Source organism: Lissotriton vulgaris, chromosome 10 (assembly GCF_964263255.1).
Source record: "Lissotriton vulgaris chromosome 10, aLisVul1.2, whole genome shotgun sequence".
NCBI classification, from domain to species: Eukaryota; Metazoa; Chordata; class Amphibia; order Caudata; family Salamandridae; genus Lissotriton; species Lissotriton vulgaris.
In genome coordinates, this window is record NC_141698.1 from 11,293,250 (window position 1) to 11,308,190 (window position 14,941).

A 14,941-nucleotide genomic window follows, 5' to 3' on the forward strand; every position below is an offset into this window, starting at 1 on the left:
AACTCAATGCAACTCAACTCAACCCAACCTACCTAAACCAGGTCTAACACAAGTCAACTTAACCCAGTCCAACTCAAATCAACTCATTGCAGCCCAGCACAGCCCCACTCACCTCAGCTCAACTCAAACCAGATCAAGGCAAATCAGCACACCTTAATCCAGTGTAACTCAATTCAACTCAAATCAACTCAAGCCAACACAACTTAACCCAACCTAACTCAACCAAACCCAACCTAAGTCTAACACAAATCTACTAATCCCAGCCCAACTCAAATCAACTCATTCCATTCAGCACAGCCCAACTCAGATCCACTCAATTTAAGGCAGTTCAAGGCAATCCAGCGAAATCCAATGTAACTCAGTCCAACTCAAATCATCCCAACCCAACGCAACTCAACCAAACCTAACTCAACCAGGTCTAACACAAATCATCTTAACGAAGTTCAACTCGAATCAACTCATTGCAACTCTGCACAGCCCCACTCACCTCAATTTAAATCAACTCAAACCAGATCAAGGCAAATCAGCACAACATAATCCAGTGTAACTCAATTCAACTCAAATGATCCCAACACAACTCAACTCAACCCAACCTAACTCAACCAGGTCTAACACAAGTCACCTTAACCCAGTCCAACTCAAATCAACTCATTGCAGCCCAGCACAGCCCCACTCACCTCTGCTCAACTCAAACCAGATCAAGGCAAATCAGCACAACTTAATCCAGTGTAACTCAGTCCAACACAAATCAACTCAAGCCAACACAACTTAACCCAACCTAACTCAACCAGGCGTAACACAAGTCAACTTAACCCAGTCCAACTCAAATCAACTCATTGCAGCCCAGCACAGCCCCACTCACCTCTGCTCAACTCAAACCAGATCAAGGCAACTCAGCACAACTTAATCCAGTGTAACTCAATTCAACTCAAATGATCCCAACGCAACTCAACCCAACCTAACTCAACCAGGTGTAACACAAGTCAACTTAACCCAGTCCAACTCAAAGCAACTCATTCCAACTCAGCACAACTCAACTCAAACCAGTTCTAGGAAACTGAGCTTAACTCAATGCAACCCCAACCAAGTCAACTCAACCCCACTTAACTCTACTCAACTCAACCTAAATCAGCCTAGTCTAACACAAATCAACTCAACTCACTGCAACTCAAATCAACTAATTGCAGCTTAGCACAGCCAAACTCAGCTCAAACCAGTTCCCGGCCACCAGCTCAACTTAATCCAATGGAACTCTGTTCAACTCAAATCATCTCAACCTAGTGTAACTCATATCAGCTCAACCCAACTCACCCCAATTCAGTGCTACTCAGCTCAACTCAACCTAGCTCAACTCAAAATAGCTCAGCTCAATCCAACTCAAATGTACTCAATGCAATTCAGCACAACCCAGCTCCTTTCAACTCAAACCGTTTCAAGGCAACTCAGTTTAAGTTAACACAGGTCAACCCAGTCTAACAAAAATCGACTCAACCCAACCTAACTCAACCTAGCTTAACTCAACTCAACCAAACACAACCTATCTCATTGAAACTCAACTCAAACAAACTCAACCTGCCCAGCGGTTTTTTTCTAACCTGCATCTGTTTTGTTATCACCAGTTTCTCTTTTTCTTTCTCTCTCACTATAAACAACATAACCTGTCTGTCACGTTATCACCATGTTCTCAATTGTCTCCCTTCTTTCATTTGTACTTTTTCACCTGTCAACCACAACACCCTTTCAGCTGTCTGTATAACCTGTCTCTGTATCGCACCTCTCTCACATCTGTCTCGCCTTTCTTCCTGTCTCTCTATCCTATCGCACCTCTCTCACATCTGTCTCACCTCTATTCCTGTCTCTCTATCGCACCTCTCTCACATCTGTCTCGCCTCTCTTCCTGTCTGTCTATTGCACCCCTCTCACATCTGTCTCGCCTCTCTTCCTGTCTCTCTGTCGCACCTCTCTCTCATCTGTCTCGCCTCTCTTCCTGTCTCTCTGTCGCACCTCTCCCACATCTGTCTCGCCTCTCTTCCTGTCTCTCTATCCTATCGCACCTCTCTCACATCTGTCTCGCCTCTCTTCCTGTCTCTCTATTGCACCTCTCTCACATCTGTCTCGCCTCTATTCCTGTCTCTCTATTGCACCTCTCTCACGTCTGTCTCGCCTCTATTCCTGTCTCTCTATTGCACCTCTCTCACATCTGTCTCGCCTCTCTTCCTGTCTCTCTATCCTATCGCACCTCTCTCACATCTGTCTCGCCTCTCTTCCTGTGTCTCTATTGCACCTCTCTCACATCTGTCTCACCTCTCTTCCTGTCTGTCTATTGCACCTCTCTCACGTCTGTCTCGCCTCTATTCCTGTCTCTCTATTGCACCTCTCTCACATCTGTCTCGCCTCTCTTCCTGTCTCTCTATCCTATCGCACCTCTCTCACATCTGTCTCGCCTCTCTTCCTGTGTCTCTATTGCACCTCTCTCACATCTGTCTCACCTCTCTTCCTGTCTGTCTATTGCACCTCTCTCACATCTGTCTCGCCTCTCTTCCTGTCTCTCTGTCGCACCTCTCTCACATCTATCTCGCCTCTCTTCCTGTCTCTCTGTCGCACCTCTCTCACATCTGTCTCGCCTCTCTTCCTGTCTCTCTGTCGCACCTCTCTCACATCTGTCTCGCCTCTCTTCCTGTCTCTCTGTCGCACCTCTCTCACATCTGTCTCGCCTCTCTTCCTGTCTCTCTGTCGCACCTCTCTCACATCTGTCTCGCCTCTCTTCCTGTCTCTCTATTGCACCTCTCTCACATCTGTCTCACCTCTCTTCCTGTCTCTCTGTCGCACCTCTCTCACATCTGTCTCGCCTCTCTTCCTGTCTCTGTATCGCACCTCTCTCACATCTGTCTCGCCTCTCTTCCTGTCTCTCTATTGCACCTCTCTCACATCTGTCTCACCTCTCTTCCTGTCTCTCTGTCGCACCTCTCTCACATCTGTCTCGCCTCTCTTCCTGTCTCTGTCGCACCTCTCTCACATCTGTCTTGCCTCTCTTCCTGTCTCTCTTCAGCATCCTTCCTTATTATCCTTTCATAGTTTTTCTCTTTTACCCATGTCTCCCCCTCTGCTGTACTTATTTCTTGCTCCCTGCACGTGCTCAGGGGGTGGAGATTTGACAGAGACTCCCTTTTACTAGGGTTGGTTCCACTGTCAGAAAAGTTGGTCACCCTAGGGAGAGGCTGGGCCCCGGGTGCTGAGCAGGAGGTGGGGGGGGGGGGGGGGGGGGGGTGCATGCATGTCTATCAGTGCCCCCCCCCTCCCCGCACCTCCTGTCCTCGGGGTCTACAGTGGGGGGGGGGGGGTGAGTGGGCCTCTGGGTGCAGGGGCAGGAGGGCTCCTGCGGTGCTAGCGGGGCTGGGAGGGTGACCCTGAGCTGGGAGGGGTGAGCCCTGGGCAGGGAGGGGTGAGCCCCGCGTGCGACTGCAGATAAGTCGGGGGAACAGTTATCTGCCTGTCCCAGCAGCGCCCTGCGTCGGCCGTGCCCACCCTGGGTGCCAGATGCGGCGGTGCCAGGGGTCTCTGACGCACGGACAGGCTGGGGCGGAGGGAGGGGGCAGAGAGCTCAGAGAGGCAGGGGTCAAAGGGCAGAGGTGACACGGGCTAGAGGGAGACCTGGGGGTGGGGGCTCCGGAGCAGAGGTCACAGAGACACCCCCGGATGCGAGAAGATCAGGGGGCGCTTTGGAGAAAAGGGGGCGTCGGGGACAGCAGGGCCGCGCCGGTGAGCGCCAGCCAGGGCCCCAGAGGGGGCATCTGTCTGAGGACAGGGTCTCATGGCCAGGGAGGGGACAGGAGGGACGCCAGAGAGAGCAGAGGTGTGGGGACAGTGAGAGGTCACAGAAACACACAGGGACAGGAGGGGCACCAGGGAGAGCAGAGGTGTGGGGACAGTGAGAGGTCACAGAAACACACAGGGACAGGAGGGGTCAGGGAGTGTAGAGGTGTGGGGACAGAAGCCGAGGGGGACGTAGGAAGCACCAGGTCCTTCCAAGCCCCCCTCCCGGACAGAAGCTGGAAGGGGGGGGGGTGAAAGCACCAGGTCCTTACGGGCCGTCCTCTGCTCTCGGGTCTGCCGCCTCTAACCAGTGAGCCACACTACTTCACTTCAAGTGTTGGCCGCTGGCCCAGCGCTGGGCGCTCCTCGCCCCAGCTTGTTAGCACCTGGCCCACCTGAGACTGTCAGCGTTAAAGGTGTGTGTGCGTGCGTGTGCGTGCGTGGGTGCGTGTGCGCGTGTGCGCACATCCCCAGACACCTCCAATGTTTATCGACAGCCACCTGATCTTACATGTAGAGACACAAGGCCCCCGCTCCTCCTCCCCACTGGTCGAGTCTGTGTGCCAGGAGGGCACCTTGACCCACAGGGCTGCTCCTGTGCCCACAGCATCCCTCCCTGGTCCAAACACGAACCCCCCCCCCCCCTGTGTGCCACCCCGGAGGTCAGTGTGCGTGTGCCCCCTCTAGCACCGAGGCCAGTTAGAACCTCAACTGGTCTCTCACTGGCGCCCCCGGGTCCGAGATCCCTGCTGCCCCATTGACTGGAATCAGCCATGGCATGGGGCACCCGGCATCCTGGACATGACGCTTGACCTTCGCCAGTACAGGACCTGTTTGGGCTGGAAACGTAGTGGAGGTCTGTAAGACACACTGCACCTGGACTGGACACTGAGTTGAGGTCTGTAAGACACACTGCACCTGGACTGGAGTCTCAGTGGAGGTCTGTAAGACACACTGCACCTGGACTGGAGTCTCAGTGGAGGTCTGTGAGACACACTGCACCTGGGCTGGACACTGAGTGGAGGTCTGTAAGACACACTGCACCTGGACTGGAGTCTCAGTGGAGGTCTGTAAGACACACTGCACCTGGGCTGGACACTGAGTGGAGGTCTGTAAGACACACTGCACCTGGACTGGAGTCTCAGTGAAGGTCTGTAAGACACACTGCACCTGGACTGGAGTCTCAGTGGAGGTCTGTAAGACACACTGCACCTGGACTGGACACTGAGTGGAGGTCTGTAAGACACACTGCACCTTGACTGGAGTCTCAGTGGAGGTCTGTAAGACACACTGCACCTGGACTGGACACTGAGTGAAGGTCTGTAAGACACACTGCACCTGGACTGGAGTCTCAGTGAAGGTCTGTAAGACACACTTCACCTGGACTGGACACTGAGTGGAGGTCTGTAAGACACACTGCACCTGGACTGGAGTCTCAGTGGAGGTCTGTAAGACACACTGCACCTGGACTGGACACTGAGTTGAGGTCTGTAAGACACACTGCACCTGGACTGGAGTCTCAGTGGAGGTCTGTAAGACACACTGCACCTGGACTGGACATTGAGTGGAGGTCTGTAAGACACACTGCACCTGGAATGTATTCTCAGTGGAGGTCTGTAAGACACACTGCACCTGGACTGGACATTGAGTGGAGGTCTGTAAGACACACTGCACCTGGACTGGAGTCTCAGTGGAGGTCTGTAAGACACCCTGCACCTGGACTGGACACTGAGTGGAGGTCTGTAAGACTCACTGCACCTGGACTGGAGTCTCAGTGGAGGTCTGTAAGACACACTGCACCTGGACTGGAGTCTCAGTGGAGGTCTGTAAGACACACTGTAGCTGGACTGGAGACTGAGTGGAGGTCTGTAAAACGCACTGCACCTGGCCTGGAGTCTCAGTGGAGTCTGTAAGAGACACTGCACCTGGACTCGACACTGAGTGGAGGTCTGTAAGACACACTTCACCTGGACTGTACACTGAGTGGAGGTCTGTAAGACACACTGCACCTGGACTGGGGTCTCAGTGGAGGTCTGTAAGACACACTGCACCTGGACTGGAGTCTCAGTGGAGGTCTGTAAGACACACTGCACCTGGACTGGACACTGAGTGGAGGTCTGTAAGACACACTGCACCTTGACTGGAGTCTCAGTGGAGGTCTGTAAGACACACTGCACCTGGACTGGAGTCTCAGTGGAGGTCTGTAAGACACACTGCACCTGGACTGGACACTGAGTGGAGGTCTGTAAAACGCACGGCACCTGGCCTGGAGTCTCAGTGGAGGTCTGTGAGACACACTGCACCTGGGCTGGACACTGAGTGGAGGTCTGTAAGACACACTGCACCTGGACTGGAGTCTCAGTGAAGGTCTGTAAGACACACTTCACCTGGACTGGACACTGAGTGGAGGTCTGTAAGACACACTGCACCTGGACTGGAGTCTCAGTGGAGGTCTGTAAGACACACTGCACCTGGACTGGACACTGAGTTGAGGTCTGTAAGACACACTGCACCTGGACTGGAGTCTCAGTGGAGGTCTGTAAGACACACTGCACCTGGACTGGACATTGAGTGGAGGTCTGTAAGACACACTGCACCTGGAATGGATTCTCAGTGGAGGTCTGTAAAACACACTGCACCTGGACTGGACATTGAGTGGAGGTCTGTAAGACACACTGCACCTGGACTGGAGTCTCAGTGGAGGTCTGTAAGACACCCTGCACCTGGACTGGACACTGAGTGGAGGTCTGTAAGACTCACTGCACCTGGTCTGGAGTCTCAGTGGAGGTCTGTAAGACACACTGCACCTGGACTGGAGTCTCAGTGGAGGTCTGTAAGACACACTGTAGCTGGACTGGACACTGAGTGGAGGTCTGTAAAACGCACTGCACCTGGCCTGGAGTCTCAGTGGAGTCTGTAAGAGACACTGCACCTGGACTCGACACTGAGTGGAGGTCTGTAAGACACACTTCACCTGGACTGTACACTGAGTGGAGGTCTGTAAGACACACTGCACCTGGACTGGAGTCTCAGTGGAGGTCTGTAAGACACACTGTACCTGGACTGGACACTGAGTGGAGGTCTGTAAAATGCACGGCACCTGGCCTGGAGTCTCAGTGGAGGTCTGTAAGACACACTGCACCTGGACTGGACACTGAGTGGAGTCTGTAAGAGACACTGCACCTGGACTCGACACTGAGTGGAGGTCTGTAAGACACACTGCCCCTGGGCTGGAGTCTCAGTGGAGGTCTGTAAGACACACTGCACCTGGACTGGACACTGAGTGAAGGTCTGTAAGACACACTGCACCTTGACTGGAGTCTCAGTGGAGGTCTGTAAGACACACTGCACCTTGATTGGACACTGAGTGGAGGTCTGTAAGACACACTGCACCTTGACCGGAGTCTCTGTGGAGGTCTGTAAGACACACTGCACCTGGACTGGACACTGAGTGGAGGTCTGTAAGAGACACTGCACCTGGACTCAACACTGGGTGGAGGTCGGTAAGACACACTTCACCTGGACTGTACACTGAGTGGAGGTCTGTAAGACACACTGCACCTGGACTGGAGTCTCAGTGGAGGTCTGTAAGACACACTGCACCTGGACTGGACACTGAGTGAAGGTCTGTAAGACACACTGCAACTTGACTGGAGTCTCAGTGGAGGTCTGTAAGACACACTGCACCTTGATTGGACACTGAGTGGAGGTCTGTAAGACACACTGCACCTTGACTGGAGTCTGTGTGGAGGTCTGTAAGACACACTGCACCTGGACTGGACACTGAGTGGAGGCCTGTAAGACACACTGCACCTGGACTGGACACTGAGTGGAGGTCTGTAAGACACCCTGCACCTGGACTGGAGTCTCAGTGGAGGTCTGTAAGACACACTGCACCTTGATTGGACACTGAGTGGAGGTCTGTAAGACACACTGCACCTTGACTGGAGTCTGTGTGGAGGTCTGTAAGACACACTGCACCTGGACTGGACACTGAGTGGAGTCTGTAAGACACACTGCACCTGGACTGGAGTCTCAGTGGAGGTCTGTAAGACACCCTGCACCTGGACTGGACACTGAGTGGAGGTCTGTAAGACACACTGCACCTGGACTGGAGTCTCAGTGGAGGTCTGTAAGACACCCTGCACCTGGACTGGACACTGAGTGGAGGTCTGTAAGACACACTGCACCGAGACTGGAGTCTCAGTGGAGGGTTGTAAGACACCCTGCACCTGGACTGGACACTGAGTGGAGGTCTGTAAGACACACTGCACCTGGACTGGAGTCTCAGTATAGGTCTGTAAGACACACTGCACCTGGACTGGAGTCTCAGTATAGGTCTGTAAGACACACTGCACCTGGACTGGAGTCTCAGTGGAGGTCTGTAAGACACACTGCACCTGGACTGGACACTGAGTGAAGGTCTGTAAGACACACTGCACCTTGACTGGAGTTTCAGTGGAGGTCTGTAAGACACACTGCACCTGGACTGGAGTTTCAGTGGAGGTCTGTAAGACACCCTGCACCTGGACTGGACACTGAGTGGAGGTCTGTAAGACACACTGCACCGAGACTGGAGTCTCAGTGGAGGTCTGTAAGACACCCTGCACCTGGACTGGACACTGAGTGGAGGTCTGTAAGACACACTGCACCTGGACTGGAGTCTCAGTATAGGTCTGTAAGACACACTGCACCTGGACTGGAGTCTCAGTGGAGGTCTGTAAGACACACTGCACCTGGACTGGACACTGAGTGAAGGTCTGTAAGACACACTGCACCTTGACTGGAGTTTCAGTGGAGGTCTGTAAGACACACTGCACCTGGACTGGACACTGAGTGGAGGTCTGTAAGACACACTGCACTGCACACTGCACCTGGACATCCCTCTTGCAGGTGTGCCCACCTGCAAGGGGATGTCTGGGGGTCTGTGGGACCCACTTTACCCCCTGCAGAGGGCTGCTGTCAGGACAGTGCGCCACCTTTAAATGGTGCCCTGTCAGTGCACCGCGGGATGGCTTCTTTGACTCTGCACCTGTGTCTGTAATATGGCGCGGGCGCAGAGTCAAAGGAATTTCCTCATTTGCATAGTGCATGCCCCTATGCAAATGAGGGAGCACCCTCTGTTGAGAGCGCTGGCTCTTTAAGTGTGCCAGCGCTATCGATATTATAGAAGGGGACGCACAAGCGCCTGCGTCCTCTTCATTAATACCAAAGGGCCCCGGGGCGCGCAATGTGGGGGCAAACGCCCGTTGCGCCCCTGGAGCACCATCTGTAATACAGCCACAGGTTTCTCACTGCTGAGAGGCTGCTCCTCTCATAGGTTTGCATTGGGAATTCCCTGATAGGTGTTCAGTGGTAATTTCTGTTGTGAAAGGAGCAGCGTTGCCATGTTTGGCATGTTTAGAATAGTGCTGATAAATCCTACAAATGAAGGTGTTCCTAAAGTTAAGGGCTTAGTTTCTTCCTTTTCCTAACTGCAATTAACCTTTAAATAATTGCTTGCTGTATATTTAACTTTTTTTTCATGTTAGTGCTGAGTTGAGTAAATGGAATCACAGTGCTGCTGCCCAGGGGGCCGCAGGTAAAGGTCAGGAGGGCCGCACGCGGCCCCGGGCCCTACTTTGAGTATCACTGATCTACATATACTTACTTCCTTTATGTACTTGGATCTATATATTTATTACCCCCCCCCCCCAAAAAAAAAGCATATCCAATGCACTGCCCTATTTCTCATCCTGTGCCTCTATCAATATTGTTAATCTATATATACCTCCTTTATGTATCTATATACTTTCAATGTACTTATGGATCTATATATATATATATATCACCATCTTCTAATTTAGCATTTCCAATGCACTACCCTATTTCTCAGCCTATACATCTACCAATATATCCTCTACATCCACTCTCTCATTTATCCCAAACCCCATACCACTACTATGATCGCCAAAATAACCCTTTCTAGACTCTCTCCTACTCTACCCCTCCTTGCATCATCTGATACGTCTGTTACTACACCGATCCCCTAAAACAAACCTTTCTAAACTCTTCCCTCTGACTCCCCCCCCTCCACATTCTCTTTACCCCTCCCAAGCCTCCTGCTACTGCTATGAACTCTAAACAAAAAGTCTAAATCCTTCCCTCTTCTATCCCTCCACTATCCTTTTCAATCAAAATAACAGAGTAACTTGTCCACTTCTCAAATTTCCTAGTTCACTACACTAATTGACCACTAATTCTTTATGTGTTCCAGAGTAACGTGCTGCTTGCCGAAAATAGCGCTTTAACACCTTATCAGGAGTAACAAGCACTATATAAATGCAAACCTTTTTCCCTTCTCTATCTCCCCACTGTCCTTCTCAATCCAAATATCCGACTAACATATCCACCACTCAAATTACTTCATATTTCAACATACTAATTCAACACTAATCCTTATGGGTTCTGGAGTAGCGTGTTACTCCTATAAAGTGTTCCTTCTGTAAGACAAAACCAACAGGTTAATGTATGAGGCAAAACAATCCAAGGAAATGTGGATGTAAACCTACAGGAGAAGAAATTACTTGAAAGAAGGCCTGAAAAGTGCTTAAAAAAGTACCCATCAGCCCGCTCAATAGCGGAACTTCGTCATCTGGGTTGAATGGTTGAAATGGTGGTATCCAGTGTGCCCTTCCTCAGGACGAACCCGGGGCTAGCAAAACTTGGACCACTTTGTTGACCCTCAACCATTAAAGATGATCAAGTACAGGCTGAAAGGGCAAAGTTGCAGTGCTCAAGAATTGTGAGAAAAGAAAAGGAAGGAAAACATTGTAATCCAAGTGTTCTAAAAATACCTATCTTGATGTCATTAGAAAAACTTTATTGGGTCTGTCCATCAAGGTGGTATGATTAAAAGCAGAGTGAAAAATAGCATGCAAGGAATTGCTATTCACCATGAGTGTAAATTGGTCGACATGTTTCAGCCTAGATAGGCTTTCTTCCCCCTCGGCTCAGCACAAAGACCGAGGCAACGACGGAGAGTGCGTGGCCTCCTTCACTCTGAGCGGGCGCCAGGTGAGGTGAGGTGTTTCCTCCCTACAATTTGGGAGAAGATATACCATTTTCTCATTTGAGAAATTGGAGCAGTTCTGTAGTTTTCTTTCACAGAAAGTAAGTGTTGCAGTAGTGCATCATAGGTCCTGAAGAAAGCCTATCTAGGCTGAAACATATCGACCAATTTACACTCATGGTGAATAGCAATTCCTTGCATGCTATTTTTCACTCTGCTTTTAATCATACCACCTTGATGGACAGACCCAATAAAGTTTTTCTAATGACATCAAGATAGGTATTTTTAGAACACTTGGATTACAATTTTTTCCTTCCTTTTCTTTTCTCACAATTCTTGAGCACTGCAACTTTGCCCTTTCAGCCTGTACTTGATCATCTTTAATGGTTGAGGGTCAACAAAGTGGTCCAAGTTTTGCTAGCCTCGGGTTCGTCCTGAGGAAGGGCACACTGGATACCACCATTTCAACCATTCAACCCAGATGACGAAGTTCCGCTATTGAGCGGGCTGATGGGTACTTTTTCAAGCACTTTTCAGGCTTTCTTTCAAGTAATTTCTTCTCCTGTAGGTTTACATCCACATTTCCTTGGATTGTTTTGCCTCATACATTAACCTGTTGGTTTTGTCTTACAGAAGGAACACTTTATAGGTTCCTACATTCAGACTTCTGGCATCTCTTGTGTTGTTTACTGTTAATTTGGGGGACAAGGTACCAAGAGGTCTATAAATACGACTCCCCTCAGGCCCTCCTTCACTCTTTGTTTTTCATGGTAGCGTGTTACTCGCCAAAAAAGTGCTTCAACACCCCATCAGGTTTAAAAAGCGCTATATAAATGCAAACCTTTTTCCCTCTTCTATCCCTCCGCTATCCTTCTCAATCCAAATAAATGACTAATATCCACCACTCAAATTACTTTAATATTTCACCATACTAATTCACCACTCATCCTCTATGGGTCTCGGAGTAGCGTGCTGCTCGCCGAAAAAGCGCTTCGACGCCTCCTCAGGAGTAATAAGCGCTATATAAATGCAATTATAACACAAACAACGAAGGGAGCGAGACGTGCTTGGGGGATGTGGAGAGGGGGGCACTGCCCTGACCAGGCCTCGCCTGGCACGCGGCTGGCCCTGTCCATCCTCACTGACTCGGCGGGGAGCCTGTCGAGGCGCTAGAGGCCGGCCACCTCTGGCATGCGGAGCCCCTTTTCCATGGAATCGTACCCCCGAATATAGGGGCAGGAGTCATACCTGCCACAAACAGCTCTTTTACATATCTTATCACACTGATCCCCCCCCTCCCCCCTCCCCCATCACCACTGCCCCTGAGATCCGGCTGGGGACGGAGGACCCCAGAGAGGAAACTTCTGTAATATGTGCAACGCAGCCTGCTGCTGTGGTGCAATGCACCCCCAAAGACCCCCGCCAGCCCCCCAGCCGAGCGCGTCGTGTCTGCCGAGCAAGATAGCGCCTCTCAGAAGGACCCCGGCCCCGCCCCAACCACACCTGACGCAGGAACCTCTCTGTGCACCCCACAAGGCACTCACTCAGATATAGCGCCGCGCAGACACTCAGATAAAGCGCCTTGTGAAGGAATAAAGGGCATCACAGACACTCACATAAAGCGCCACGTGAAGGAATAAAGCGCCGCACAGACACTCAAATAACGCGTAAAGTGCCGCACAGTCACTGAAATATAGCGCCGCGCTGTCATCTCAAATACAGCGAAGCAACAGATAGCGGGAGCAAGTGATTAACCCCCCCCCCCCCCCCCCCCCCCACACACACACACACACCGAGCACACAACCTGCCCAAAAGCACAGAGCCCCGTCCGCAGACTCCCAAGGACCACAGATGGGAGTGACAGCCATGAGGAAGGTAGACAAGAGAGGGGGGGGGGGGGGAGGAGAGAGGCACAGGCGGAGGGGGGGGGGGGGAGAGGGGCACAGGCGGAGGGGGGGGGAGGAGGGGTGAAAGAGGGAAGAAGGGAGACGGAGGAAGAGAAAGAGACTGGGAGTGTAGAGGCGGAGGAAAAGAGAGGGACAGAGGTAGTGAGTGGACAGACAGAGAAGAGGAAATGGAGGGAGGGAGAGAAAGAGAAGAAAACGGCCCGAGTGGCGATCCACAGAGAGACCGAGAAATGGAGCAAAAAGAGAGAGAATGAAGTAGATTATAAGAACGAAAGACGAGGGGGAGGAAAGACGCAGCAAGAAAGAGAGAGAGAGAAGGAGGAAGAAAACGAGCTCCTCAACAGGAAGATAGGGTTAGTGTTACACAGAGAGACCAACAAATGGAGCAACAAGCGAGAGAATGAAGTAGATTAAAAAACGAAAGACGAGGAGGAGGCAACACAAAGCAAGAAAGAGAGAGAGAGAGAGAAGGAGGAAGAAAGAGAAGGAGGAAGAAAACGAGCTGTCCAAAAGGACGACAGGGTTAGTGTTACACAGAGAGACCAAAGAATGGAGGAAAACGAGAGAGAAAAAGGAAGATGAGATGGAGGAGAAGGAGGAAACGCAAAGCAAGAAAGAGAGAGAAGGAGGGAGAAAACGAGCTGCCCGACGGGAAGACAAGATAAGTGTTACACAGAGAGACCAACAAATGGAGCAAAAAGCGAAAGAAAGAGGAAGATTCTAAGAACGAAAGACGAGGAGGAGGAAACACACAGGAAGAAAGAGAGAGAATGAAAGAGAGAGTAAGGATTAAAGGCGTAGAGAGAAAGAGCAGGAGAGAAAGAAAGGAGTACCGAGAGAGAGAGAGAGAGACAGAGAAGAGGGCGAGAGAGAGAGAGACATAGAGAGAGGGCGAGAGAGACAGAGAGAAAGAAAGAGAAGGGAGAGAGAGAGGGAGAGAGAGGAGAAGAGAGAGAGAGGGAGAGAGAGAACGAGAGAGAGAAAGAGAGGAGAGGGCGAGAGAGACAGAGAGAGAGAGAGAAGAGGGCGAGAGAGACAGAGAGAAAGAGAGAGAGGGAGAAGAGAGAGAGAGAGGAGAGGGCGAGAGACAAAGAGAGAGAGAGAGAGAGGGAGAGAGAGAAAGGTGAGAGAGAGAAGGAGAGAGAGAGAGAGAGAGAGAGAGGGAGAGAGAGAGAGAGAGAGAGAGAGAGGGAGAGAGAGAACGAGAGAGAGAAAGAGAGGAGAGGGCGAGAGAGACAGAGAGAGAGAGAGAAGAGGGCGAGAGAGACAGAGAGAAAGAGAGAGAGGGAGAAGAGAGAGAGAGAGAGAGAACGAGAGAGAGAGAACGAGAGAAAGAGAGAGATCGAGAGCGAGAGGTAGGTGGGTGAAAGGTCGGAGAGTGACAGTCCCTGACGAGTAGAGGTCGGGAGAAGAAGTTTGACAGCAGTGAAAGGACAGAGAAGTTCAGAGGAAGAGACGGGCTGTCGGGAAGGACTCGAGAAAGAAGGGCAGAGACACTGACTTAAGAGAGATGCGAAGGGTAATGAAGGGAGTAAAGAAAGAGAGGGGGGGGGGCTTCAGAGAGGGAAAGAGCCCCCCAGAGAGAAAGAAGGAAGATGAGGGGCATGCGAGGCGCAGCGAAGGCCGAGGGCCCCTACCTCTCCCGTTGACCTGCACTGAGGACGAACACAGCGGCGGCCCCGCCCCGGCCTTATCTACCCTGGGGGGCGGAGGAGGAGCGGGGGGGGGGGGGGGCTCCAAACACGCCCCTCCCGCGGCACTTTCATCACTTCGCAACCTGTGCAGGCCCGGGCACCTGCGGCGCCGGTGGGAGTTACAGGACACGACTTATTCAGGACCACGAGGACATCTCCTGTGGTGCAGCGTCCGTGTCCTGTAGGGTAATGACACCGCGAGGACAAGAACACCGACCTCTTGTAGTAACAAAGCTTCCATACACAATAACACCATGACACCGCTATTACAACAATATCCATCTTCTGTACGACCATTGCATCCTGTGGTACAATGACACCGCAAGTACATTCAAATTCATATCCTGTAGCCTTAGCATCTGTAACCTGTAGTACAATGGAACCATTAGTACAATAAAATCCATCTCCTGTAGTACCAGAGCATTCACATCCTAGCCTGAACCAAGGCATCCTGAACCAAGGCAGCCTGAACCAA

The 14,941-nt window shown here is 51.5% G+C and overlaps 1 protein-coding gene across 1 annotated transcript in view; it reads right to left on the reverse strand.

Moving 5' to 3' along the window:
* The window catches only part of ALAS2 (5'-aminolevulinate synthase 2), a 58,549-nt gene extending 44,042 nt beyond the window's left edge, over positions 1-14,507 (reverse strand). Inside the window, exon 1 of the mRNA XM_086940196.1 lies at positions 14,410-14,507. The gene's annotated coding sequence lies outside the window, so the exon portion shown is untranslated. The remainder of the gene's footprint in view (positions 1-14,409) is intronic.
* Between the last annotated feature and the right edge of the window lie 434 nt (positions 14,508-14,941).